The sequence below is a fragment of the Megascapheus bottae genome, chromosome 37 (genome assembly GCF_031878675.1).
Source record: "Megascapheus bottae isolate mThoBot1 chromosome 37, mThoBot2.hap1, whole genome shotgun sequence".
In the NCBI taxonomy this organism is placed as follows: domain Eukaryota; kingdom Metazoa; phylum Chordata; class Mammalia; order Rodentia; family Geomyidae; genus Megascapheus; species Megascapheus bottae.
In genome coordinates this window covers 3,055,322-3,082,843 of record NC_143545.1, presented here as the reverse complement: position 1 = coordinate 3,082,843, position 27,522 = coordinate 3,055,322, and the positions used below count along the sequence as shown (strand labels likewise).

Here is a 27,522-nt window from a genome sequence, read left to right as displayed (position 1 = left end):
GTCTAATATTCCTTTAAAGGGCTTTTCTTGTATAAATATAGTCATCTCAGGCCTCTCTTGTTTTATGCTTTGTACCCAATAGATATCAGAAGATCTAAATCCTCTCTGTCCACATGGGGAATTAGCAGTCTCCCCGGGAGGTAAAGGCACAAGTATTAGTTGTGCTAATTTTTGACCGGCTGGGATCGATACCACGTGTTTCGGGGCAGAGGCCATAACTTTGATTTCTCCAGTAAAATCCTGGTCAATTTTGCCAGGTGTAATCTGTATCCCTTTAAGGGCTGAGCTACTTCGCCCTAACAGCAATCCAACCACTCCCGGGGGAAGGGGACCGAAGACCCCCGTGGGGAGAGCTTGTGTCCCCATCTCTGGGGTCAATACTGAGCAGGTGGAGGAACAGAGGTCTAATCCTGCGCTGCCTGGGGTGGCACGGAGGAGGCTGGAGACTGATCTTGGGGGGTTAGAAGATGCACTTGTGGCCGAGAAGAGGGAGGGACTGCCCCATGGTTTTGCGGGGCCAGGGGCTGGCCCCTTCTCCAGTTTCCCGAAAACAGGCGGCCATTGCGATTTGTTGCTGACTTGCAATCTTTAGCCCAGTGCTTCCCTTTACCACAGCGTGGACATGTGCCAGGTGATTTTTCTCTCTTTAACCTGGCCTGGCGTGGGCATTGCGTCATCCAATGTCTTATTTGTCCACAAGAGAAGCAACGCCCTGGGGGTCTAGCAGCCCGAGAATGCCGCTGACCTCTATATTTTAGAGACTCAGTAACAGTCTTTCCTTGAGGAGCGGCGGCTAAAGTAAGGCCTTGTACATGGGAGGGTCCAATATCAGCACACAGTGAAATAAAGTCCGTGATTCCTCCCTTATTCCTATGGGGTCTGATAGCTGCCTGACAGGCGGCGTTGGCATTTTCATAGGCTATGTGTCTAACTATAATCTCCCTTGCATTCTCATCTTGTACTAGGCGGTCTGCAGTCTCCATTAATCGAGACAAAAATTCTAAATAAGGCTCATTTGGTCCTTGTTTAACTTCTACTAGATTTTTTGTACGATTGGAATTGCGTAACTTTTTCCAAGCCTCTCTCGCCGCAGCATTTATTTGTAAATAGGCCTCCTTTGCATAACCCAATTGATCTTCGGTGTTTTTATAGGTTCCCTCTCCTAACAACTGATCAACAGTGTAAGGCAGGTTCTTAGACCTATTTGTTTCAATTTTAGCCCGACACTGTGCAGTGAACTCTGTCTCCCATAATAAGTACTCTCCTGCACTAAGGCATGCTCTGGCAAGCCGCTTCCAGTCATTTGGGCATGCAATACCAGCACACGCGGCCTCCAATATTGCTTGAGTAAAAGGGGCAGTTGGCCCATACTGGGAGCAGGCATTTTTTAAATCCTGTAATAGTTTAACAGGAACAGGCTGATGGTATACTTGTTCATCATGATCAACTAAACTAGGGAAGCATCGAGGCCCTGAAATACCTTCCCTCTCTCTAGCAGCCTGAGTCAGGTTTAATTGCGATGCACTGTGCCTGGTTGTAGTGCCTGTTAAAAGGGACTTGTTGCTAGGGCCTTTAGGCTTGCCTAAAGGTTGAGAAAGGGATTGGGGCCGTAAGGCTGCAGCAGGAGGCGGTGGGTGTGAGGGGTAAGGTTTAGAATCAGACACCATAGTGGCCTGAGGGTCATATTTCTTTCCTACTTCTGAGGGGGCTCTCTGCTCTGTCCCCATTTTCGATAGAAGATGTAGCATTTCTTCTAACTTCTTCTCTATCGTAGCCACCCGGCCCTCCAATGACTCATCATAACTTTCCTCCTTGGTATTCAAACCTGAATTCTGATACTCAATATCTACTGGTTGTTGTTCCCTTTTCAAGATCTCACTTAGACTCTCTTGGGCTGCGGCATATGGCTCAGCCTCAGGTTCTTCAGAAGGGTCCTTTAACTCATAAAGTTCCCTTAATTCAAGATTAAGTTCAGCATTTTCATGTAGAGGATCTATGTATTCACTTACTAAATTCCATACAGTAGTAGCCTCTACTGGGGTCTTTTCGGGGCCATATACATCATAATAATCTTGAATTCTTTTTCCTATCCGCTGCCAGGCTTTTTGGAATTCCTCCTCTATAAACCTCGGGCATGCCTCCTCGACAAACTGTAGGAAGCTCTGAAGCACCCCTTTTTCCACCCACGTTCCGTGGGCTTCAAATAGGCCTGTTAAGATCGGTAGAAATAACCCATGGCTATTAGCTTGACCCATAATTTTTACTCCTGACTATACTCTCTTAATAGTCCTACGATGTGTCACTCACCACAGGGAGGGGTCCTTCACCTTCGTCCCAGATTTTCAGGTCCCTGTTCGGGCGCCAGATGCCGGGGCCAACCAGCAGCAAACCAGGGTTCGCAGATTGGGGTTCCTGAAATAGGGGACAAGGACTAGGAAGAAAAAGAAGAGAGACAGACACACCGGGTCCGGGATGTCCGCAGTCCAGGCAAAGACTGCCGAGACTGCCGCGTTTATTTTCCACTCCCCCTTCTTCCCTCCTCCTCTCCCAGGGAACCTCCAGGTGTTACATTCATATGGTAATTCTCAGGTCATTTACATAGAATAGGGCCAGAAAGCAATAAGACAATATAGCCATGTCTGATGCAAGTCAAGGTACAGTTTGATTCCACTCTGGCTCCCAACACAATACCATTTCTCTTTCTTATGTTACTATCCACTGTGTTTATCTGTACATTTCTAGGCACATTCTGGTGCCATCAATGAAAGAAGCCATGCAGCCTGTGTGTCTCTGGGTCTGGCTTACAGGGTCTCTGGGTCCTGGATCATAGAAAAATGGTATTAAAGCCCGGCACCACTCAAACCTGTCATCCCAGCTACTCAGGAGGCTGAGACCTGAGGATCACGGTTCAAAGCCAGCCTGGGCACTAAAGTCCCTGAGACTTTTTTTTTGGCCAGTCCTGGGGCTTTAATTCAGGGCCTGAGCCCTGTCCTTGGACTTTTTCAAGACTATAGCTCTACCACTTGAGCCACAGTACCATGTCCAGCCTTTTCTATGTCCGTGGTACTGAGGAATTGAACCCGGGTCTTCATGCATGCTAGGTAAGCACTCTACCATTAGACCAAACTCCTCGCCCCAAGTCCCTGATACTCTTATCTGCAATTAATGACCAGAAAACTCAAAGTGGCCTTGTGGCTCAAGGGTAGGGCAGTAGCCTTGAGCTGAAGAGCTCAGGGACAGCACCCAGGCCCAGAGTTCAAGTCTCATGACCGACGACAAAAAAAAAAAGAAAAAGAAAAAGGAAAGAAAACGGAAGAAAAGGATATTGATTAAAATGAACTCCAGGAAATGGAAATAAGTTTCTCTTTCTTATTGTTATCGTTTTCTTCTTTTGGTCTCATGTATTTTTGCTTGTCTTTGGGAGCGTGAGGGAGGCATAGAAGTGGAGAGTGAAAGGGTAAACAGAGGCAGCCCCAGTTCTCATTGGGCACATATGGAAAATGAGCTCTACAATTGGTGAGTGGGGATGGGAGGGAGAAGCCGGAAGAGAGTGGAGGAAGGGGGCACTGTCAAACAAAAGCATTCTTAGCTGCGAGCGTGGCCTAGTGGTAGAGTGCCTGCCTAGCATGCAAGAAGACCCAGGTTCAATTCCTAGGTACCACATACATAGAAAAAAGCCGGAAGTGGGGCTGAGGCTCAAGTGGTAGAGCTCTAGCCTTGAGAAAGTCCAAGGACAGTGCTCAGGTCCTGAGTTCAAGCCCAGGACTGGTAAAAAAAAAATGCATTCTTGCCGGGCGTGGTGGCTCACGCCTGTAATCCTAGCTACTCAAGAGGCTCAAGGGTAGGGAGGTAGCCTTGAGCTGAAGAGCTCAGGGACAGTGCCCAGACCGAGTTCAAGCCCCATGACCCACAAAAAAAAAATGCATTTTTACTGACTCATGGAATTGTCACCCCTCTGTGTGTCACCTTTACAATAACAATTTTGAAAATGTGTAAAAATAAATCAGCTTTCCTCTACGTTGGTATACTTCCAGTTCCCAGCAGAGGGCGAAGTAAACATTCATTTTATTTTATTTTGGTCTATAAACTTGTTGGCAAAGTATTTAACCCCAGGCTTCTTTGGAAGCATTTTGACGAGGGGATTGTTTCCCTGACTGACGTTTCTACATCTTAAAGGCCAATCATGAATTTCTGATTCTTACCTTGAACATCCAGGCTCGTCCAATCCAGCCAGTATACAATGCAATGCCCAAAATGCCAGGACACCTGAAGAAAAAGAACACAGGAGGAAGGCATTATTCCCTGAGGATGGGCCTAATTCTTCAAAAGTGCCTTATACCTGCTGCTTCTATGGTCTGGATCAATAAAAGTAAACCAAAGGTCACATTTATTTATTTATTGTTTTAGTCATGGGGCTCGAACTCAGGGCCTGAGCACTGTCCTTGGGTTTTCTCAGTGCTAGAGCTCTACCACTTTAGCCACTGCACCACATCTGGCATTTTCTTTGTCTTTTCTTTTTTTTGTGGGTCATGAGGCTTGAACTCAGCCTGGGTGTTCTTCCTGAGCTCTTCAGCTCAAGGCTAGCACCCTACCCTGGAGCCAAGCCCTACTTCCCTTTGTTAATTGGAGATACAAGCCTCAACTCCTTTTGGGCCTAGGAATGGTGGAATTTCCTGCCATTAAATACTTTCGCAGTAATCGTGGTGAAAGTAACATTCCCTGCATAGTGCTTTTAGAACATTCCTGGCCACTGAGTTTGCAGTTAGTTGAGGACAGGGTGCTTTTAGAACATTCCTTAGCCATAATGGAAAATCAAGTGGATTCTCAAGAGGTCAATCGTGAAACCAGGGGAGGCCTTCATTAGATTTTGGAAAGTTTTTTTTAATTTTAATTTTTTATTTTTTTGCCAGTCCTGGTGCTTGAACTCAGGGCCTGGGCACTGTCCTTGGGTTTTCTCAAGGCTAGAGCTCTACCACTTGAGCCACAGCACCACTTCTGGCTTTTTTCCATGTATGTGGTACCAAGGAATCGAACCCAGGTCTTCGTGCATGCTAGGCAAGCACTTTACTGACTAGGCCAAACTCCCGCCCCCTTCATTTGGTTTTTATGACACAAGAACAAGAAGATACATGGCATGAGGGCAAATTTGATGCAAATTTGATGCAAATCTATCTGGGGTTATTAGGGAAATTTTAGCCTTGGGTAGGGAAAACCTCAGGGCCAGAGGATGTGAGCTGCTGGCCTCAGAACCTTGGACTGGTCTCCATGACAGCGAGATAACTATCAGCTGGGGGGCATTAGTGATGCTCTTATTGGTTTTAACAATAGGGCTCTTTTGAATCCTAATTTCTGGAAATAACCAAATTACTGCCACCAACTCAGATAAACGCAGCTGGGGCTGTTTTATCTACTATGGGACCACACCCCGCTAATCAGATAGCAATGTAGCTTTGGTCTCCTACACAACCCAGTTGTTTTTTGTTTGTTTGTTTTTGCCAGTCCTGGGAATTGATCTCAGGGCCCAAGCACTGTCCTTGGGCTTTCTCCAGGCTAGAGCTCTACCACTTGAGCCACAGCACCACTTCTGGCTTTTTCTGTGTATGTGGTACTGACGAATCAAACCCAGGTCTTTGTACATGCTAGGTGAGCAATCTACCACTAGGCAAAACTCCTGGCCACTGAACTGGGGTTTTTACAGCCCCAGACCACAAGCAGCTGACGAGATGCCGTGCAGGTACAAAACCACAGACAAGTAAAATTTGTGAGTTGGTATTTTTAGACAAGTCACAGGTGGTGAACGTTAGTGCAATTACAGATCATAAATTTAGAGACGATAAATGAACATTGACTGCTAAATGAGCAATAAATCTTAAATGCTTACATGCATCTCAGGGGTACAGTTCATCAAATAATGAGTGATTACTCGGGAAAACTATTACAAGAAAGTTTCCATTTCACATGACTTTTTCTTGGGCGATTTAGCAGGGAGACATGAGGTCTGCATTCCAGAAAACTCTGTCTTTCCCCTACAGGGATCTAGCTGTTTCTGATCATGTTGCATTCTTTTATGATTGTAGACATTTATTTAAATAATTCTTAAATTGTATGCTTCAGGCTTAGTCTACTTAATAAGGATTCTCTGAGGACAACTGCATTCACAGATTCCAACTGTGGGAATACTTCTTTGCCCATTCTCCTCTCTCTTTTCTTTCCCGAATAACTTCCTTCAGGAATGGCTCGAGGTAGAATTTATCCTCTTCATATCTTGTCCACTGCTCCTCAGGCAAGATCTGGTGCCTCACTGACAGGTCCAGGGCTCTCTCTCTTTTTTTTTTTTTTTTTTTGCCAGTCCTGGGCTTGAGCTCAGGGCCTGAGCACTGTCCTTGGACTTTCTCAAGGCTAGAGCTCTACCACTTGAGCCTCATCACCACTTCTGGCTTTTTTCTATGTATGTGGTACCAAGGAATTGAACCCGGGTCTTCATGCATGCTAGGCAAGCACTTTAACCACTAGGCCAAACTCCCGGCCCCTCCAGGGCTCTCTTGATGTGAAACATTCTGTCATGATAAAGTTTCTCAGGAAGCCGTGTTATGGCTTTTTATCCCTCTTCATCTTCCTGTATGGAATCATCTCGCAATCACCCCTGTCTGTTTATCATGCAGCATCGTAATACCATTTTCAAACACCATCTAGCCACTGTCCCGAGACTGAAACAGCAGACCTGCCTGCCATGGTGACCAGAGAGAGCTCATGTTGCATTTTAACAACTTGTTTTTTTAACTCTTTTTTTGCTCATTTGTTTTTATGTTAGTTTGGGCGTTTGTTTGTTGTTCTCCTTTTTGGCACAGCTGTTTCTGTCTTTGACGGCTCGCCAGCTGGCCTGGCAACTTGAAATGTAGTTTTCCTTAAAATGTTGCCAAGTGTCAGAGTGCCCGGGGCTTTCCAATCTTATTTTTTCTCACGGAATGTACCACAGTTTCTTAGGCTATCACACCTTGCCTTATTAAGTGTGCTTGACTTGTTAATCCAGGAAAGAGTCCAGGCTGTGAAGTTGACAGTTTTGCTTATGCAGACACGATAGCAGCTCCTGTGCCAGGAAATGAGATTGAAACATGTCAGTGTTTTGCCATGTCCCCAAACAAAAGGGAGGAATGGAAGAACCCAATTTTTTATATATATATAAGATATATAATTATATATATAAATTATAGATATATAAAATCTAGGTTTAGATAGAGTTTTTCGACCCCTAGCTCTTTCCCTGAATGAATGATATAACCTGGGCCATCCCCCATCCTGAAATGCAGGTACCTGTAGCCTTTCCAGCACTAGCAGCAGATTGCTGTGTACACAGGCCTGGTCCCAGCTGTTGGCCCCTCTGGACCATGTGGCATCTCTGCTGTCCGGGAAGCTGCACAAGGCCCCTCTCCTCCCCCATGGCCTCAATAGGTCACTTCATGCACTTGCTTATGAATAGTGTCTAGAAATTGCTCCTGAGCTGGGCGAGGTGGCTCACGCCTGTCATCCCAGCTACTCAGGAGGCTGAGATCTGAGGATTGGGGTTCAATGCCAGCCCTGGGCATGAAAAGTGTGTGAGACTCTTATCTCCAGTGACCACCAGAAAACCAGAAGTGGCTCAAGTGGTTAAAATACCAGCCTGGAGCTGAAGAACTCAGGGACAGTGCCCAGGGCCTGAGTTCAAAGAAGGAAGGAAGGAAGGAAGCAAGCAAGCAAGCAAGGAAGCGAGGAAGGGAGGGAGGGGGTAGGTAAAGGAAAGCAATTGGTCCTGATAAGGCTAATTGCGTGTTTTGCTTCTGTAACCCAGCTCTGCTTAATGACTTACAACATATATTGCAATTGTAATTGCCATCATTTACTGCTAATTTCTGCTTCTGTAATCTTGCTTGCTTGCACAAACACCACCACCTGCATGCGATTTTTACCTAAAAAACCCCACTGAAGCCAGGCACAGTGGCTCTCGCCTACTCCTAGCTACTCAGGGGGCTGAGATCTGAGGATGGCGGTTCAAAGCTACCTTGGGCACTCTTGAGACTCTTATCTCCAGTTAAGCACTAGAAAATGAGAAGTGGGGCTCAGGACAACAACCAACCCAGGGATGGGGAGTAGCCTTGAGCTGAAGAGCTCGGGGACAAGGCCCAGGCCCGAGTTCAAGCCCCATGACCCACGAAATCAAAACAAAACAAAACAACAACAAGCCCTACTGAGTGGAAGACTGGCCCCACACTTCAGTAGTGGAAGTGTGGGGAGTCGCTGCGTGTCTTATCAAAACCCCTAGAGGGATGGGGCATCTCTCTCTCTGGAATAAACAAAGGGGAACTGTGACTCTCATAGCACAGTGCCGGGTGTTGAGCTGAAAACCTAAGAAACAGCGGCCAGGTCCTGAGTGCAAGTTTTAAAACAGGCACCAGGCACATTATCTATCTATCTATCTATCTATCTATCTATCTATCTATCTATCTATCTATCTATCTATCTTTGTGGGTTAGGGACTTGATCTCTGGGCCTGGGTGCTGTCCCTAAGCTCTTCAGCTCAAGGCTACCACCCTACCCTTGAGCCACAGTGCCACTCGCAGTTTTCTGGTGGTTAACTGCAGATAAAAGTCTTAGGGACTTTATTGCCCGGGCTGGCTTTGAAGCCTGATCCTCAGATCTCAACCACCTGAGTATCTACAAAGACAGGCGTGAGCCACCACACTCAGCCACCAATTTTTTTTTAAAGAAAACAAAGTGCCTGGAGTTTGGCCTAGTGGTAGAGTGCTTGCCTAGCATGCATGAAGACCCAGGTTTGATTCCTCAGTACCACATACACAGAACAAGACAGAAGTGGTGCTGTGGCTCAAGTGGTAGAGCTCTAGCCTTGAAAAAGCCCAAAGACTGTGCTTAGGCCCTGAGTTCAAGGCAAGAAATAAAGAAAAAAATGGAGACAGAGAAACCAGGCTTTGCTATTGCTTGAAATTAATTTATAGCCATACAAATACACTGTGTATGTGTGTGTGTGTGTGTGTGTGTGTGTGTGTGTGTGTGTGTGTGCGTGCACGAGTGTGCATGAAAGAGAGAGAGAGACAGACAGACAGACAGAGAGGGTGGCTCATTCCTGTATTCCCAGCTATTCAGCACACTTGAACATCCTTGAGTTTCACAGTGAATATCAGTCTCCCCATAGTTTGTGTGTGCCAGTGTTGGGACTTGAACTCGGGGCCCGGGTGCTGTCCCTGAGGTTTTTCATTCAAGACTGGTGCTCTATTACTTGAGTCACAGCACCACTACTGTTTATCTGGAGGTTCATTGGAGAAGAGAGTCTAATGGACTTTCCTGTCTAGGCTGGCTTTGAACTTCTATCCTCAGATCTCAGCCTCTGGAGTATCTGGATTACAGGCGTAAGACCCCATTCGGGCTCTAGGAGTTTAACTGTAATTTGTTCTCAGAGACCCTGTGAGCTCTGAATTTACGGTGTCTTCCCATATCTTTGCTCATGGTGGTTTACCTATGTCACGCTATCTACCTAAACCCCTGCAACTGTCAGGCCGCTGTCAGGAACCACTTCCCTGCACACACACACCACGTGCCTAGCCAATGAAGGCCACGGATGCAGAATTGCCCAAACCTGCAGCACAAGCCCTGCTAACAATTCCCACGGACTCCCCAGTTCAGCTTTCACCCCAGCCATCCCCACTGGCAATCAGACTCAGTGCCACTGAAGCGTACCCCAATTCACCTCCCTCTATACCTCATTTCTCCCTGTGTGCTCTTTAAAAGTCTCACCCCACACCTTACACTGACTCAGTCCTGGAATCCCAGCCACTGAGGAGCTAAGATCCTGAGGATCAGGGTTCAAAGCCAGGAAAAGTCTGCGACACTCTGATCTCCAAATGAACCAGCAGAAAACCTGAACTGGAGGCGTGGCTCATGGAGTAAAGTCTCCAGACTCGAGTCATGAGGCCTTGATTTCAAATTTCCTAGCGCTCTCTGTCTCTGTCTCTCTCTCTGTCTCTCTCTCTGTCTCTGTCTCTGTCTCTCTCTCTCTCTCTCTCTCTCTCTCTCTCTCTCTCTCTCTCTCTCTCTCTCTCTCTCTCTCTCTCTCTCTCTCTCTGTCTCTCTCTGTCTCTCTCTCTCTCCATTGCATGAAGTGGAAAGAGAGCCCTGGCGCACGACTTCTTCAAGGAAGTAAAAAATAACACATGGAAAGTGCGGCGTTTCTGAGTGCTAACGGTTCTTTTCTATTCTGAAATTCTCTGAAATTCCATTTTTGGTTGTTGTTTTGTAGAACAAAGGTTACAGTTTATGAGAACCGAGGATGGCTAGATAGCAATTAAAAAAAATTTACTATAGCCAGGCACAGTGACTACTGCCTGTAATCCTAGTTACTAAGGTGGTTGAGATCTGAGGAGCGAGGTTCAAAGCCAGCCCAGACACAAAAGGACCTGAGACTTTTTTTTTAATCTTCCAACTTTCCATTTATTTCTCAGATTGCCTAACATTTCAGAGTAAGAGCCTGAGACTCTTATCTCCAATTAACCTCTAGAAAATGGGAAGTGGGGCTTGGCTCAAAGGTAGGGTGGTAGCTTTGAGCTGAAGAGCTCAGGGACAGCGCCCAGTTCAATCCCATGACCCCACACACACAAAAAAAGTACTGGATTATGTAGGATAACTGTCCCTCTAAGGTCATATTGCAGTATAGTCACCTTGAAGAAAAAAAAAATGTCCTGGGGTAAAACTAACTAACTAACTAACTAACTAACTAAATAAATAAATAATAGGGCTCTGAAAAATAGGCTCCCAGACCAGGAGGCATGTTCCTGGGACTCCCCAGGTTCTGCCCTCCAACTTGGGGCACACGCAGGGCAGGAGGGCAGATAATCTGAATCTCAGGTTGTCCCCAGGAGGGAGGGAGTCTGTGGGTCTCTACTGGGTTGTTAGGCTGGTGTGTGTTTTATTCCGCCTGGCCTCTTCAACTTCCTCCCCTCCACTTCCTGCGCCATGAAATGAACATCAGTCATCTAAACCCTAGACTTACTTGTGGTGAGAAAGGATTGGAACCTGAGCTCTCATGTGGGGCTGGGTCTTAGGGGTCCCCTTCCCTTCAGATCAGATGAGGGCAAAATGGAGAGGTGGAGACCTTGTGACACACCTGCTGCGGTTGCTTGAACACCAAGTGCGTCCTGGGGGAAACTGAAGAGAAGAAAGAGTACAGAAGACATAGAAACAACTAGAAATGGAAAAGGGCTCTGGGATAGTGGGTGACCCAAAGTGGGGTGTTGATCCCCAAGACTTTAGATGCCAGACCCCCCCCAAAATTCCAAGAGGCCTACCAGATGGAGGTGAACAATTTCTGGACACGTTACCATGGTAAGAAAATATGGCGGGGATTTTGAAATGGGGTAAAAAACTTGTTTTAATTTGTTCCAATTTTTAGTATTGCCAATATTATTTGTAATGTCAATATTATTCTACTGATTGAAGCTAAAAGTATTCCAGCTAACCCCACCATAAAGCCATATGTGTTCAACTTGGTTGGAACGGGTACTTGTCCTGAAGCTGGTTTGCTCTGTATGACTCACACTTGTAAGATGCACCTTTTGTATGATTACGTATTTTTCAGAAGGTAAAATATGCTAATTAGGTAGGCTAGGAATTTCCTGTGGTTTATGGGATTTAAAGAAACCCCCAGACATAGTCTGATGTGACATTCTGGGATGCTGACCTCAGTGTCATCTGATGCATCAGACATTTCTCACTCAATAAAAACATCTTATCTGTTCTCAGTTGTGACTTGACTGCTCTCATTATTCCTGGATCAGGACCCCACGACACTTGGGGGCTCATCTGGGATAGGGGACATGAGGACCCCCGTCCCAGGGGTACAGGCCTGCCACCGGCCTCCTCCCAGCAGAAGACTGAGCTGCCTGTGTAGGCCCTTGAGCTTTGTCCTTGGTGTGGTGAGCGAGAAGGCTGTGGGTCTGTGGAGGTGAGTCCGGTCTGTCTGCTGTGCATGAGAAAGCTGGACACGCCACCCACTCTCTGATGCCCCGGTCAGCCCAGTGGAAGCTGGAATCTGGTCTGCTTCTTGACACCTCACGGCCATTTTCATTTTTATTGTGGTCTTGTCTGTCTTGTGGTTTTGATTTCTGTTTCCCTGGGTAATTCACTTGTTAGACAAAGTCTCCTGTCTTTTGTTTTTTCTTTGTTGTTGTTGTTATTTGAAGTTCGTACGGCTCCTGAATATGGATCCTGTGTCTTTGTTATTATTTATTTGGACATTTCTGGGGAATAAAAGTTGCAGGCCCAGCTGGGATGGGTCACAGGCTTGGTATGGCTTGGTTCTCCCATGGCTGCATTTGCGGTGGGCATAGGTAAGGCATGGCAGCTAGTTTGGGTCTTTTTTTTTTTCCACCAACCTGGCTAAAGTGATAATCTGAAGATAGGACAAAGGCATTAGCCTTGGTTTCCCAGGTTTAAATTTGGCCCTAGTGTAAATTGGTATGTAAAATGGTCTAAATTAGGACTTTGTTAAGAAGTTTTGTTTTAAAACTTGGTTATCATGAGCAAGAGTGACATTGGCCAAAAAAAAAAAAAAACTCCTGACACTAAAAGTCCCCCAAAATATATGGCTATATGGCGCATATTAATTTTGCATGCTTTACGATCTTTGTGAGAATTATTGTATGTGAATGTTCACATGAGTGAACATATTCAAGATTAAATTATCTGCATGCTGTATAAAACAATGGGTGAATTTCTACTTGAACACAAAAAAATTTGAGTCTAAAGCTCAAGAAAAGTGATCAGGTTTGGGTATTTCAAATGTGTTAGAGAATTATTGCATTGTGTTATTTTTATTTTTTATTAAAAGGATTTTTATTAACACTGACTCTTTTTTTTTCTATTTTCTATTTTTATTATTTTTTGCCAGTCCTGGGCCTGGGCTCAGGGCCTGAGCACTGTCCTTGGACTTTCTCAAGGCTAGGGCTCTACCACTTGAGCCACAGCACCACTTCTGGCTTTTTTCTATGTATGTGGTACCAGAGGAATTGAACCCGGGTCTTCATGCATGCTAGGCAAGCACTCTACCACTAGGCAAAACTCCCAGCCCGACACTGACTCTTTTACATCGTATTTCATATGTCAAGTTTAACAAACAAGTATTCAAGAATGGACTCTGTATATGCAATCACTGCCACATAAGTTTAAGAATAAAATTAAGCTGAGGGTTTGTATGTCAAGATACATATTGATCTATAGAACAGATCTATAGATCAATATGTCTATAGAATATATATCTCATCATAGATTTTTGTCTATGTAGTTATATTTATATCTCCGAGACCATGTCACTGACCTTTAGTACCTGAGTATTGAGTCATCGCTCTTGTACTGTTTGGATCTAATATCCATACATCAAGGAGACTATGTGTCTTTTATTTTGGTCTTGGCTTATCTCACTCAACATGGTTTGCTCTAGTTTTATCCACTTCACAGTGAATGCCATTATTGTATCTTGTCTGGTGGCTATGTAGAATTACATTTATAAATATACAACATTTTCTGTATCCATTCATCTTCAGGAGGGCATCTGGATTGTTTCCATCGCCTGGCTATTGTGAATAGTGCAGAGATGAACATGGCTGAGCAGGTGTCCTTATCATATCCGGCTTATGATGCTCAGGGTAGATGCCCAGGAGTGGTATTGTGGGATCATAGGGAAGGTCTAGTTTTAGTTTTTGGAGAAACCTCCAAACTCCCTTCCAGAGTGGCTGAACTAGTTTACATTCCCAGCAGCAGTGCAGTAGGATTCCTCTTTCTCCACATCTCTGCCAGCATTTGTTGTTGTCCAAGTTCAGAATAGTTACCATTCTGATTGGGTAAAGTGGTATCTTACGGTTGTTTTCATTTGCATTTCCTTTATGACCATGGATGATGAGCATTTTCTCATCTGCTTTTCTGTCATTTTAACCTCTTTTTTGATAGGTCTCCCTTTAGTGCCTTTACCCATTTAGTGATTGGTTTGTTGGGTTAGGGGGGATTAGTTTTTTATGTTCCCTGTAGATATTGGATATTGAGCATTTATCTGCTGTATTATTGGTAAATATCTTTTCCCAGTTGCTTGATTGTCTTTCTACTTTAGTAGCTATGTCTTTGCTATTGCATTGTTTTAAAGAGGAACTAGTTAAAAGATTATTCTATGGATTTCATAATTTGCACTTGAAAAAACATCTGCTATTATATAGAAGGCATAAGGCTGTTTACATTGTAATCAAGTTTTACACTGTAATTAAGTTATCTGGTTTAGCAAAAGGCATCAGAGGATTTGGGATTTATTTCCCTTTGCTAAATTTGAGGCTAAGTAGCAGAAATAAGCATTCATAATTTAAATGTGAAGGTTTGTTTTTCACAGTCAGAAACTTTGCCTATGTGTTTAAAACTCTTTACGTAATCAAGTGCCAAGGAAAAGTTAGGTTAGGCCTGTACTATCTTTGGGGGTGAGAGGTGAACTAGCAAAGGTGTGACTCTGATTACCATAGGGAGACAGGCCATAGGGGGAGTCCCCGCATGGTGGAATGTTGGGAGCCAGAGTGGAATCAAACTGTACCTTGACTTGCATCAGACCATGGCTTTATTGTCTTATTGCTTTCTGGCCCTATTCTATGTAAATGACCTGAGAATTACCATATGAATGTAACACCTGGAGGTTCCCGGGGTCTGGAGGAGGGGAGAAGGGGGAGTGGAAAATAAACGTGGCAGTCTCAGCAGTCTTTGCCTGGACTGCGGACATCCCAGACCCAGTGTGTCTGTCTCTCTTCTTTTTCTTCCTAGTCCTTGTCCCCTATTTCAGGAACCCCAATCTGCGAACCCTGGTTTGCTGCCGGTTGGCCCCGGCAGTGGAAGACGATAACCTGGCACAAAAGCTGTTCTCTAAACCTAGTAGCATGGGCTGAATGGACTATCTTCACCCTCTTTTCCTGACAGACTGGCACTGGAAACCTGATGGTAAAATGGGTGATGTGATTGGTATTTTGAAAATTTCCCTTTGGGTTGTCTTTAAAAAGAATTTTTGTCTGGGCACAGTGGCTCACGCCTGTCATCCTAGCTACTCAGGAGGCTGAGATCTGAGGATCAAAGTTCAAAGCCAGCCCGGACACTAAAGGCCTTGAGACTCTTATGTGCAATTAATCACTAGAAAATGGGAAGTGGGGCTGTGGCTCAAGGGGTCCAGGGATAGAGCGGTAGCCTTGACTGAAGAGCTTAGGACAATACATAAACCCAGAGTTCTAGCTCCATGACACTCAAAAAAAAAAAAAGAATTTTTGGAAAAGCATTAATGGAGGGTTTAAAATGTTATCAGTGTGATAATTTGATTTCAGTGCTATTTTACAATTGGATCTATATCTATAGATATATATTTAAATTTGGTACAGTGATATTTACAATTCTTGCAATAAGGAAAAAAACCTGTTGTTTGACTTCAAACTGTTAATGGAGTTCTAGGCAGTTACTCAGACTACTAAATAAATAAATAAATGCCTCTTTTAAAAGTAGGCCTGGGGCCAGGAGTTTGGCCTACTGGTACAGTACTTTCCTTGACCTGAGTTCAACTTCTTGGTACCACATTAATAGAAAAAACCGGAAGTGGAGCTGTGGCTCAAGTGATAGAACTCTAGCCTTGAGGAAAGCCCAAGGACAGTGCTCAGGCCCTGAGTTCAAGCCCCAAGACTGGCAAAATAAATTAATAAAATAAATAAATGGAGGCCTGGAGGCTAGGGGAGTGCCTTGAGCCTACAAAGAACTCTTCAAATGCAAATAAAGGCTAACATATAAAATGGTAAAGCAAAGATTAGTAAAAGTTTTTGGTTTGTTTGTTTCTTTAATTAGAAATGGGCTTCTGGATAAAATTTAGAAGTGAGATTGTCCTACATGTTTGTTTCCAAGTGGAAAAAAAAGGAAAAGTAGGACTGCCAAAATGAGTGTGTGAGGGTTCGAGATGAGGAGAGACACTGAGTGTGACAGTGCAGGCCTGGTGGCCTCTCAGAACTCTCTCACCAGCCAGCATGCTTGTTCCCTAGGCAACATCAGGAGCATTCATTAGAATCACCTAGCCCCCCATTGGTCTGGGACAACCCCCTGGGGCTGAGCTATCACCAGGCTGCCAGGTAAGATTTCCAACACTCTACTGCTCCTAGAGGTCCCCTGGGGAAATCAGGTGACCATTCCATTTCCCACAGACTACACAGGTCACCCCAGCAATAGCCTGTCTCCATATTATCTAACAGACACGGGGTAAGTAAAGGCAAGGGAAAGTTTATTGGGGTTCGCTTCAGGGCACCCCCCCTGGGCGGGCACCAGAGAGGTTGTGCGGGAACCTAAGCAAGTTGGGGTTGTTATAGATAGGGGAAGAGAAATATTTGTAGCTGGTGGAGCCTGTGATTCAGTCGCCATCTTGCAGGCACAGTTAGCATTGCACAGTCATTGATGAGAAGAGGGATGGTCTCTGCTGCCATTTCAGTTGCCCTCACGACCCCCAAGGGTCCAACAGATTGTTTAAATGCCATTTCAGTTTGCCCTTATAAGTTTTTGTTTGTTTGTTTGTAACAATTTCCAGCAGGCCCATAGAGAAGGAGAAGAGATTCTTACATGTCTGTCAGATGTTAACTTCTGTCCTTCACAAGCTCCAGGTAACACTAGGCTTAAAAACGACTTCAGTGTTGACTACCTTGTTGCTTTTAATTGGAGTAAAGCGGCCCTCTTAAAATGACTCATTTAATCAAAAAACTGTGGTTCTGAGCAAGCCCTGGCAAAGTCCCTGTGAGATCATGCTCTCTAATCTGAGGGGGCAGAGTTGCTTTGGCACTCAAAGTGGCAGAGTTCTAGCCTTGAGCTGGGGAGCTGAGGGACACCACTTAGACCCTGAGTTCAAGTCCAGTAACCAAGTGAAAAGCCAATGGGAAATTTATCCTTGTGTGGAAAGGACACAGACAGGACAAAAGGAATGAAACATCCACATGCAGTAAATCACAGCTCTGATGGCAGAGATGATGTCAGATCCTAGAGTCTCCTGTGCTTGGCCATTTAAAATTAATCAGAGGAAGGAGATCATAGAATAGTTTGTACGCATGCTTTTTTACTGCCCATGTCTATCTACTTCATGACTGCGCAGGAACTTGCCAGGCATTTGTGACAGTGGGTAGTAAAAACTCAAGGGAGGGGCTGGGAGTTTGGCCTAGTGGTTAAAGTGCTTGCCTAGCATGCATGAAGACCCGGGTTCGATTCCTCAGTACCACATACTTAGAGAAAAAAAAAGCCGGAAGTGGTGCTGAGGCTCAAGTGGTAGAGCTCTAGTCTTGAGAAAGTCCAAGGACAGTGCTCAGGCCCTCAGTTCAAGCCCCAGGACTGCCAAAAAGAAAAATAAAAAAGAAAAGAAAGAAAGAAAGAATTTACAAACTCTGGTGGTAAAAAGTCTGAAGTTTATTGAGCTGACTGGCCAGGGCTAACCCAACTGGGAAGTGAGCAGCCCGAATTCACAAAGTTGGGGTTTATAAAGACAAAGAGCACATATAGACACACTGTCATCCGAGTTCTGATGTCTAATCTCTATTTGTTTTGTTTTGTTTTGTTTGCCAGTTGTGGGGCTTGAACTCAGGGCCTAAGCACTATCTTTAGACTTTTTTCTCAAGACTAAAGCTCTATCACTTGAGCCAGAGCCACAGCACCACTTCCCGCTTTTTTATTTTTCTTATGTATGTGGTGCCAAGGAATCGAATCCAGGTTTGCGTGCAAGTACTCTAGCACTAGGCCACACTCCAGCCCCTCCCCCCCTTTTTTTAAACAAGTGGACCACATAATCTTGATATGACTTCAAATTCTTAGAAGTTCTTGCCTCAGGGTTTCCTGCTAAGTTGTCGGGCTGTTTGCCTGAGGTTTCTCTGATAACTGTCTTTCTTTAATCTGAATCAAGAATTTTCATTTTTCACCCATTTCCTATTGAAATCTGTCTAAAGGCCTGCAGAGTTAACTTAGATGTTGTTAGAGTCACAGAGATCAAGTTCCCCAGGCAATCAAGAAAATGCCTTTGCAAACAAGTGCTAAGCAAGCTGCACCATGGTAGCTGAAGAAAAGGCCTGGGCAGATGGTAAATGGTGTGTATGATCTCCAGCTTGGTGGAAAATATTGCTATGATCTCTAATCTTGGCAACCCTCTTGGTAAAATAGGCTAAGCTTTTAGGGTCCCTGGCTAAGAATGGAGTCAATGCACCTGAATCAACTTGAAGAAGTTATAGAAGATGGAAATACTCCCATAAACCCCTGAAGATCAAGGGATCAAAATTATCTTCAGAAACGAGGCAGGATAAATTAAAGAGGCATGGAAACAGTGGTAATAAGCAAGTGTGCAAGAGGAAGATTGCACTTGTGTGGAAAGGTAACAAGTCCAAATCTTCTGTGCCTGCCCAGAAAATCCTAGCCTGATTTTTTTTTTAAAATTGCTTCCTCAAAGTTGTTCCCCTGGTAATTTACTTTAAGGTCTCAGCTTTATATTGTCTTCCAAACCATTGGGGTGCCAGCCTGCAGAAGCCAGTGTACTCAGGGAAGCAAGGAGGTAATCACTGGGAGATTTCACCAAAGTCAAGCCTTAGGTTCAGCTTCTTTAACCAGTCTGGGCAGAAATTTGCAGGCAACTCAGCAGGACGTATGACATTCCATGGGCTCTGCTGAGAAACAAGGCTGTGGCAACCCACCATTTCCTGCCTGCTTCCACCACCCTGCAGGGCTTTGATTCTACCAGAAGGAAGACCTTGATTGTGGAACATTCTTTTCTGTGCTAAGTTCAAAGTCTTGATTATAGTTTCTAGTCGTCTGGGTCAACTGTAATTTCTGGAGACACCTTACGTCACAGGAGGGAAAAGCTCAGGCTCACATTCAGCTCTCTTCCAGAGAAACCAATAGTATGATTTCATGTGAGGAGGGACTGGAGGAAGGAGTTGAACCTAAGTAGGTTTTGCAGCTGTGCTGGTGCCTCTGGCTGGGGGAGGGGAATTCTCCACCCAGTGCTGAAAAGCCTGGAGGGGAGAGATGCTGAGTGCAAATGAGGATTATGGGAAATGTAAAAGAAAGAGGGAGACTAGTCATGAAAACCTAGGGAAAGGAACTGAGGAAGCAGAAAAATGGTCTCCTCTGGATAAGAAAGCATCTGAAAAGTACGGATTGTCTTGGAATGTTGGCGTAAGGGTTTGAGAAAGAGGGGAAAGTGGAGACAAAGGAAAGTGTATTAGGGTGCACTCCCGGGCAAACCCCTGGTCATGACCTGAGAGGTTTCATGGAAACTTAAGAAAGTTGGGGTTTTTTATAGGCAGGAGAAGGGAAGTATTTCTAGCTTGTGGAGACTGTCATTCCATCACCATCTGCAGGTTCAACTGAACAGGCACAATCACCATCGTGCAGGTGTTTAAGCCCAGAAGAGGGAATGGTCTCTGCTGCCCCTTCACTTACCCAGACCACCTCAGAGGCAAAGGGAGGAAGACAAATCCCAGGAAGTTTGTGTGTGTCTTCAGAATGAAAGTTACAAGTCGAGCTGGTATGGAATTGAGTTAGTTATAATATAAACAGGCTCAGGGTTGGTAACACTGAGGTGGAACTTTCCTTCACGTCCACCTGAAGGCTGGCGATGCTTTGATGCCTATTTCCCAATGGTGGGGGTCTTATTGGGTGCAGAACTGGGAGCCAAAGAATGCTGGGTGCCCAGGTCTGCTGACAATGGTTGACCCCAGGCCTATTATGCCCCATGTCCACACACAGATCCAGGAGGAGGCATTTGAAGGAGCTCTTAGCTGTCCCCTAAAACTGGGAAGCTGAGCTAGCTGAGTGCGCTGCCCACGACTGAATCCAGACCTTACAGGCCTTACAAAGTGACTTCGAGACACTGTCAACGTCGGGTTTCCAGTGCCCTGGCACCCAAGGGTGTATTCGCTGTCGCCCAGAGCCCCACACCCAAGCCCAGCTGGGACAGGCTTACACTGGATTCTCAGCCCAGCCTCTGTGAAGGTGGTGGAAAGAGCTACTGGATTCTCCACTCCCAGCTGAGCACAGTGGGGGAGGATCCTGGACTTTCACCCTCTCGGGAAAATGGACACCTCAGTGTGATCCAAGAAATCCACTAAAGATCAGCCTGTCAGAACCATCCTAATGCTCTTATGGAATTTGTTTGGGGTTGAGGGAGGACTACTACTACTACTACTACATAATAATAATAATAATTAGGACCAGTGTTAGCCCAACTGCCAACCTCCTCCCCAAAGGAGGAGGAAATTAGAAGTTATTACTGAAGCCAGTGGTTTCAGCCACTGCCCCTCCCCTGCAGGCGGTCACCCTTCTCAAGAAGTGGCGATGGTGAGTACAATGCACAGGCTTATTAGCAAAACTCAGCCAGAGCTAGAAAATGCTTGGTTCTCTTGCACTTCAGGCCTCCCCACCTGCCTGGCCATAGACATTTTCACTTCCCAGTATGCAGAGGCCTGTGTCCTAGAGCATGCCACAAGCTAAGCGAAACTTCCCTCTTTCTCCAAAGCTCTGTTCACCGCTTTAAAGGTGGGTAGATTCCAAGCTGAGGTAGCCCTGCAACATGGAAGAGGACTAGACCTGCTCTTTCTAAAAGAAGGCGCCTCTATAATTATAGGAGAAGCCTGGTGCTTCCAGCCCTGGTCCGTCTCTTGATGCTGCTCTTGTAGGAATTACTGTTGGACTGTGTGTCACTAGTTAGCTATATCCAGGGCCACAGTAATTCTGTAAAACTCATGGTCTTTTTGCCTAGAATTGTTTTGGCTATTCTAGGTCTTTTCTTTTCCATATGACCCTTTAGATTATATCTTCTATTTCAGTAAAGAATGTCTTTGGGGGTCCGGTGTTTGGCCTAGTGGTAGAAAGCTTGCCTAGCATGCACGAAGACCCGTGTTTGATTCCTCGGTACTACATACATAGAAAAAAGCCGAAAATGGTGCTGAGGCTCAAGTGGTAGAGCTCTAGCCTTGAGAGAGTCCAAGGACAGTGGTCAGGCCCTGAGCTCAAGCCCACAACTGGCAAAAAAAAGAATGTTTTTGGGATTTTGATGGGGATTGCATTGAATTTGTATATCAATTTTGGCAGTAGAGCCATTTTCACTATGTTGGTTCTCCCTAGCCATGACCATGGGATGTCTTTACATTTCCAAGTGTCCTCTTTAATTTTTTTCATTAGGCTTTTAGAGTTTTCATTAAACAATTCCTTCACATCTTTGGTTACGTTAATTCCTAAGTATTTTATTTTGGGGGGGCTATTGCGAATGGGATTATTTTATTGACTTGGCCTTCTGTTTGTGTATTATTGGTGTATAAGAAGGCTACTGACTTCTGAAGGTTAATTTTGTTTCCTGCCACTTTGCTAAAGTAGTTTATTCATTCTAGGAGTTTGGGAGTGGAGTTTATTGGGTCACTCAATTAGAGGATCATGTCATCTGCGAATAGGGATAGTGGCAGGATGCTGGTGGTATTACAACACCAGACTTCAAACTCTACTATAGAGCCATAATAACAAAAACTGCTTGGTATTGGCACAAAAAAAAACAGACCAGAAGATCAATGGAACAGAATCAAAGACCCAGAAATAGAACCACATACCTATAGGCAACTTGCATTTGACAAAGAAGCCAAAGATATATACAGTGGAACAAACACAGTCTATTCAATTATTGGTGCTGGCAAAACTGGCTAGCCACATGCAGGAAACTAAAAATTGACCCTAGCCTTTCGCCATGCACAAGTATTAACTCAAAGTGGATAGAAGACGGCAATGTCAGACTGGAAACCATGAAACTGCTGCATGATAAAGTAGGAGAGACACTGGAACTCACAGGCACAGGCAACAGATTCCTGAACAGAATCCCAGGGTAACAAGAAATTGGAGAGAGACTCAATAAATGGGACTACCTAAAAATAAAAAGTTTCTGCACAGATAAAAGCATAGCCACAAAAGTAGAGAGACAGCCAACCAACTGGGAAAAGATATTTACCAATAATACATCAGACAAATGCTTAATATCCAGTATCTACAGGGAATTCAAGAAACTAATCCCCCCCAACCCAACAAACCATTCACTAAATGGGCAAGGGAACTAAAGAGAGACTTATCAAAGGAAGAGATTAAAATGGCAGAAAAGCATATGAGAAAATGTTCATCATCCATGGTCATAAAGGAAATGCAAATAAAAACAACCCTAAGATACCACCTTACCCCAATAAGAATGGCCAAGATTTTGAACTCAGACAATGACAGATGCTGGCGGGGTTGTGGAGAAAAAGGAACCCTACTGCACTGCTGGTGGGAATGGAGACTAGTTCAGCCACTCTGGAAAGCAGTGTGGAGGTTTCTTAAAGAACTGAAAATTGACCTTCTCTATGATTCCATCATACCACTCCTGGGCATCTACCCTGAACATCATGACCCAAGATATGATAAGGACACCTGCCCAGCTATGTTCATCTCTGCACTATTCACAATAGCCAGACGATGGAAACAATCCAGATGCCCCCCTGCAGATGAATGGATACAGAAAATGTGTTATATATACACAATGGAATTCTACATAGCCAACAGACAAGATAAAATAATGGCATTAGTGGGGAAATGGAGGAATCTAGAGCGAATCATGTTGAGATAAGACCAAAGAAACAAAAGGCACATGGTATCCTTAATATGTGGCTATTAGATCCAAACTGTACAAGAGGGAGGACTCAATATTTACATACCCAATGATATGGACACGGAACTGGAAATATAAACACAACTACATAGTCATAAAAATTTATGACTATAGGGGGCCGGGAGTTTGGCCTAGTGGTTAAAGTGCTTGCCTAGCATGCATGAAGACCCGGGCTCGATTCCTCGGTACCACATACATAGAAAAAAAAAGCCGGAAGTGGTGCTGAGGCTCAAGTGGTAGAGCTCTAGCCTTGAGAAAGTTCAAGGACAGTGCTCAGGCCCTGAGCTCAAGCCCAGTACTGGCAAAAAAAAATTTATGACTATAGACATAATGTTTTATTACATAGATTAATATGTATCTATGACATATAAACCCTCGCCCAATTTTAATTATGTTCTAAAAACTAAGTGCCAGTGATTATATATAGAGATTCCCTTCTTGAACACTCGTTTGTTAAACATGTCATTTGAAATGTGATGTAAAAATCAATGTTAATAAATTATTTAAATAGAAACAAAACAAAAAACAACAACAATAAAAAAAACTCATGGTCTTGTGCTCTCAATATTTACCTCTAATTGAAGAGCCCCAAACATCAAGGATTTGATGTCTGACAAAAAGGGGGAAAATGAAATGGGGTTATCGTTTTAATTTGTTCCAATTTTTAATATTACCAATATTGTCTATAATGCCCATATTATTCTATGGATTGAAGCTAAAAGTTTTCCAGCTAGCCCTTACCATAAAGCTCTGCAGACATGAATCTGTTTTGCTCTTGGACTCACACTTGTAAGATACTGGCTGTGTATGGCTAGGTATTTTCAGAAGGTAACCAGCCATACCCTCTTCTAGAAAAAGTCTGAATTGTTCTACGCTTCTATGATTTCGTGCAGCCTGGCCTGTAGTGATTAAATGACTGAACTTGCTTGTCCAGTTCTCACCTGAAGCCCCCAAGAGGCAACTCCTGCCACCAAATGGCTTCTGACCTGTCTCCTGACCTGTTTCCCAGGTTTCCAAGAAAGAAGCAGAACTAGGACCAATTCAAACCAAGTTATATGGCTGCAGAGCTTTATGGTAGGGCTAGTTGGAAAATGTTTAGCTTCAATCATTAGAATAATATTGGCATTGTAAATAATATTGACAATACTAAACTTTGGAACTAATAAAGCTAACTCGTTTACACCATTACAAGAGGAGGAAATGATCCTAGTTGCCAGTTTTGGTCTCTTTAACAAAGATAGGACACATGACATACTGCATGAATTGCAAAGAAATACCCTGGTGCACAACTTTTTTAAGGGAAGTAAAAAAATAACACGTGGCAAGTGGGGACTTCCCTAGTGCTCACAGTTCCTGTATTCTGAAAGTCTGTGAAATTCCATATTTAGTTTCTAAGAACAATGGTGATAGTTCACCAGCACTCCAATGGCTACACTGCTATTTAAAAAATTAACCGTATTGTGCAGAATAACTGTCCCTCTACCATAGTATGCAGAATAGCTGCTCTGTTAAAAAAAAAAAAAAGGTCCTGGGTTACTCTTGGGCAAAAATTAATTAAAGAAAGCAGTAAATAAATAATACAGCTTCTCTCCTAGACTCCCAGACCAGGAGACAGGTTTCCTGACTCCCCAAGTTCTGCTCTCCAACTGGGGTCGGGTGAGGCGGGGGTGAGGGGATGGAGGGGGCAGATAAGCTGATCTAAGAGATTGTCCCCAGGAAGGGAGGCCTCTCTGCAACCACTAGGCCAAACTCCCAGCCTGGCTTTTTTTTTTCTTTTACTGTAGCATGATTTGAACTCGGGATCTTGTCACCAGATGGAGGTGAGGGTTTAGTGAAGCTTGCATTTAAAATACAGGAACTGTTCACTTAGGGTCCTTGACGTAGGTGGCAGAATTCGAAATTCTGGACAAGTCACATTGGTAGGAAAACTTGGCAAGAGTGAGACAAATAGACAAAAGGCAGACAAACAGAAGGGAGGGCATTGGCACACTCTTAAGAATGTGGGTGTTCTCATAGGGAGATAGACACAGAGGGAGACAGACACAGAGGGAGGGAGGGAGGGAGACAGAGGAGAGAGAGAGAGAGAGAGAGAGAGAGAGAGAGAGAGAGAGAGAGAGAGAGAGAGAGAGAGAGAGAGAGAGAGGAAATATCCTGAAGACACACAGCTCCTTGGCTGTTGGGGTGTTTAGGGTAAAGGCAGGGGTTCTGGCTTCAATGTTATGCAAGGCCAGGTGCTTTATCTTTGCTCTAATTACAGCTGGTGTTGCTTTCCAAGCTTCCAGGAAAGATTGCACCCTGCCATAAAAAAGAAGCTTATCCTTGAGATAAGGTTGGGGGGGGAGGCATCTGCCTTTGGGGCATGCTATCTGACAGCTGTTAATCCTACAGAGAGGAATGAATGCATCCTGATCCTGCTGTGTCTGCAGAACAAATAGCACTTGTTTCTAAATACCATATTTCTGCATTGTCTACACCACATTCCAGTTTCCTTTAGTAATTCTGTCTCATTTCCTCTAAAAAGACTTTTGCTTCCTTAATCATCTTTCTCAAGCCCTGAGCCACAGGACCACTTCCCATTTTTTGTTTGTTGTTGTTTTTTTTTCTGTTTTTGTGAGTCATGGGTCTTGAACTTGGGCGTGGGCACTGTCTCTGAGCTCTTCAACTCAAGGCTACCACCCTAATCCTTAAGCTTTTCTAGTGGTTAACTGGAGATAAGAGTCTCAGGGACTTTAGTGCCCAGGCTAGCTTTGAACCGCGATCCGCCTGAGTAATTAGGATTACAGATGTGAGCCACAGGGCCCGGCTTCCTGTTCTCCTAATCTAAAGAGAGATACATAGAGGTCTATCCCCTGGGTTTCCTGTTAGCTGACTGTGCTTAATTTTTCCCTCCTCTGTCCAGCTTAAACCTCACCCTGGTTTAGACAACTGAGCTGCATCTCGAGAGTAGCCCAGTCACTTATTAACACTTCCATTCCTGTTTTAAATATATAAATAAATATATAAATAAATAAATAAATATATATATATATATATTTGCAGGGGTGGGGCTGAGGGCTGAGAGTGTGGCCTAGTGGTAGAGTGCTTGCCTGGCATGCACAAAGCTCTGGGTTCAATTCCTCAGTACCACACACACAGAAAAAGGCAGAAGTGGTACTGTGGCTCAAGTGGTAGAGCTCTAGCCTTGAGAAAGCCCAGGGAGATTTCTCAGGCCCTGAGTTCAAGCACCAGGACTGGCCAAAATAAAAGAAAGAAAAAGAAAAGAAATTATGAATGTTGAAATATACAAAATCCTAGGCCATATTCCCAGCCTCACATTTTTACTTTTATAATCCTAAGCATCATCATTCTAGACTACAAAATTTATAAATGTTGGGGCCAGGAGTTGGCCTAATGGAGACCACCTAGCATACATGAAGACCCCGGTTCTGTTCCTCAGTACTATATACACAAAAAAAAGCCAGAAGTGGTGCTGTGGCTCAAGTGGTAGAGATCTAGCCTTTGGAAAGTCCAATGAGATCTAGCCTTCGGAAAGTCCAATGATAGTACTTAGTACCTGAGTTCAGCCCCAGTACTAGCTATACATATATATATATGAATGTTGAAATATACAAAAAACTCTATTGTTTCATGGGTTTAGGTCTTGGAACCTTAACAATAAAACCATTTCTTCCCAATCAGAGAAGCCACATTCTGAGGGTTTGAATCTGGGGAGTCTTTTATTACCAGGCCAGGGACTGCATGACAGACTCCTGTCTCAAGGACCAGCAGCCAGAAAGCACATTTAACACAGTCAGGAAACAGGCCAGAGATGCCAGAAACAATAAACAACACCAACATGCCAACTCAGCTCTGATGGAGAGCTGGATCGGAACGCCATGGTAACCAGAGAACAGCCAGGAGACAGGACACAGGACTGGAACATGCAAATACATGGCTGTGGCTTGGTGGCAGCTAAGCTTGTCCAGGCTTACACTGGGTCGGGGAGAGGGGCGGGGTCACAGGAAAGTCCAGTCCCAGGCAGTGGACTGTCAGGTCTAGGAATCTGTCAGTCAAGTGCCACCCCACACCTGGGAGGGGGTTCACCTTTCCCCACCTTGGGGACAAGATGGCAGCCCTGCCTTCTCCAGATGCTCAGCTCCTCCCTAGCTTGTGTTATGTGTGTTTCTCTGAGGCATCTGCATTCAGCGAATAGCATCTCTCACCTCCATGCTTTCAGCACTACAGCCAACTGGATGGCTGCCAGAAGTTACTTAGCCCCGCCTCCTTCAATCTTTTATTAACAGTTTGCATCTTGTTTTAAATATATAGAGATTTATATATTATATATGATATTAAGATGTGAGCTACACCTCCAGTGCCGCCCTGGGTTTGACACCTCGGTGCCACATGTTCAGAAAAAGCTGTTAATGGTGCTGTGGCTCTAGTGGTGGACTCTAGCCTTGAGCAAATAGTGTTCAAGGACAGTGCCCAGGCCCTGAGTTCAAGAACCCGAACTACCAAAAAAAATACATATATATGTAATTATATATTTACATATATTACATATATATTTATATATGTTACATCTCCAGCATAGCCCAGACTTTTATTAACCATTTACATCTTCTTTGTCTTTTCTTCCCTACTTTTAGGGCTAGGGGGTTACTTAGGCTTTGCCTCCTTCAATATAGACATACACATTCATGTATTATGTATATATATATAAGAGCTACATCTCCAGTGCAGCCCAGACTTATGAACAGTTTGCATCTTCTTTAATATATATATATATATGGGGGCTCCGA

General features: G+C 44.3%; 1 long non-coding RNA gene and 1 pseudogene across 1 annotated transcript in view; both read right to left on the bottom strand.

Moving 5' to 3' along the window:
- Positions 1 to 4,202: 4,202 nt before the first annotated feature.
- Positions 4,203 to 27,522, bottom strand: part of LOC150042059 (uncharacterized) — a 272,005-nt gene continuing 248,685 nt past the window's right edge. Inside the window, exon 3 of the long non-coding RNA XR_016533680.1 lies at positions 4,203 to 4,266. This is a non-coding gene — a long non-coding RNA (uncharacterized LOC150042059). The remainder of the gene's footprint in view (positions 4,267 to 27,522) is intronic.
- On the bottom strand, positions 5,772 to 6,756 carry LOC150042066 (cytochrome b-c1 complex subunit 7-like; annotated as a pseudogene).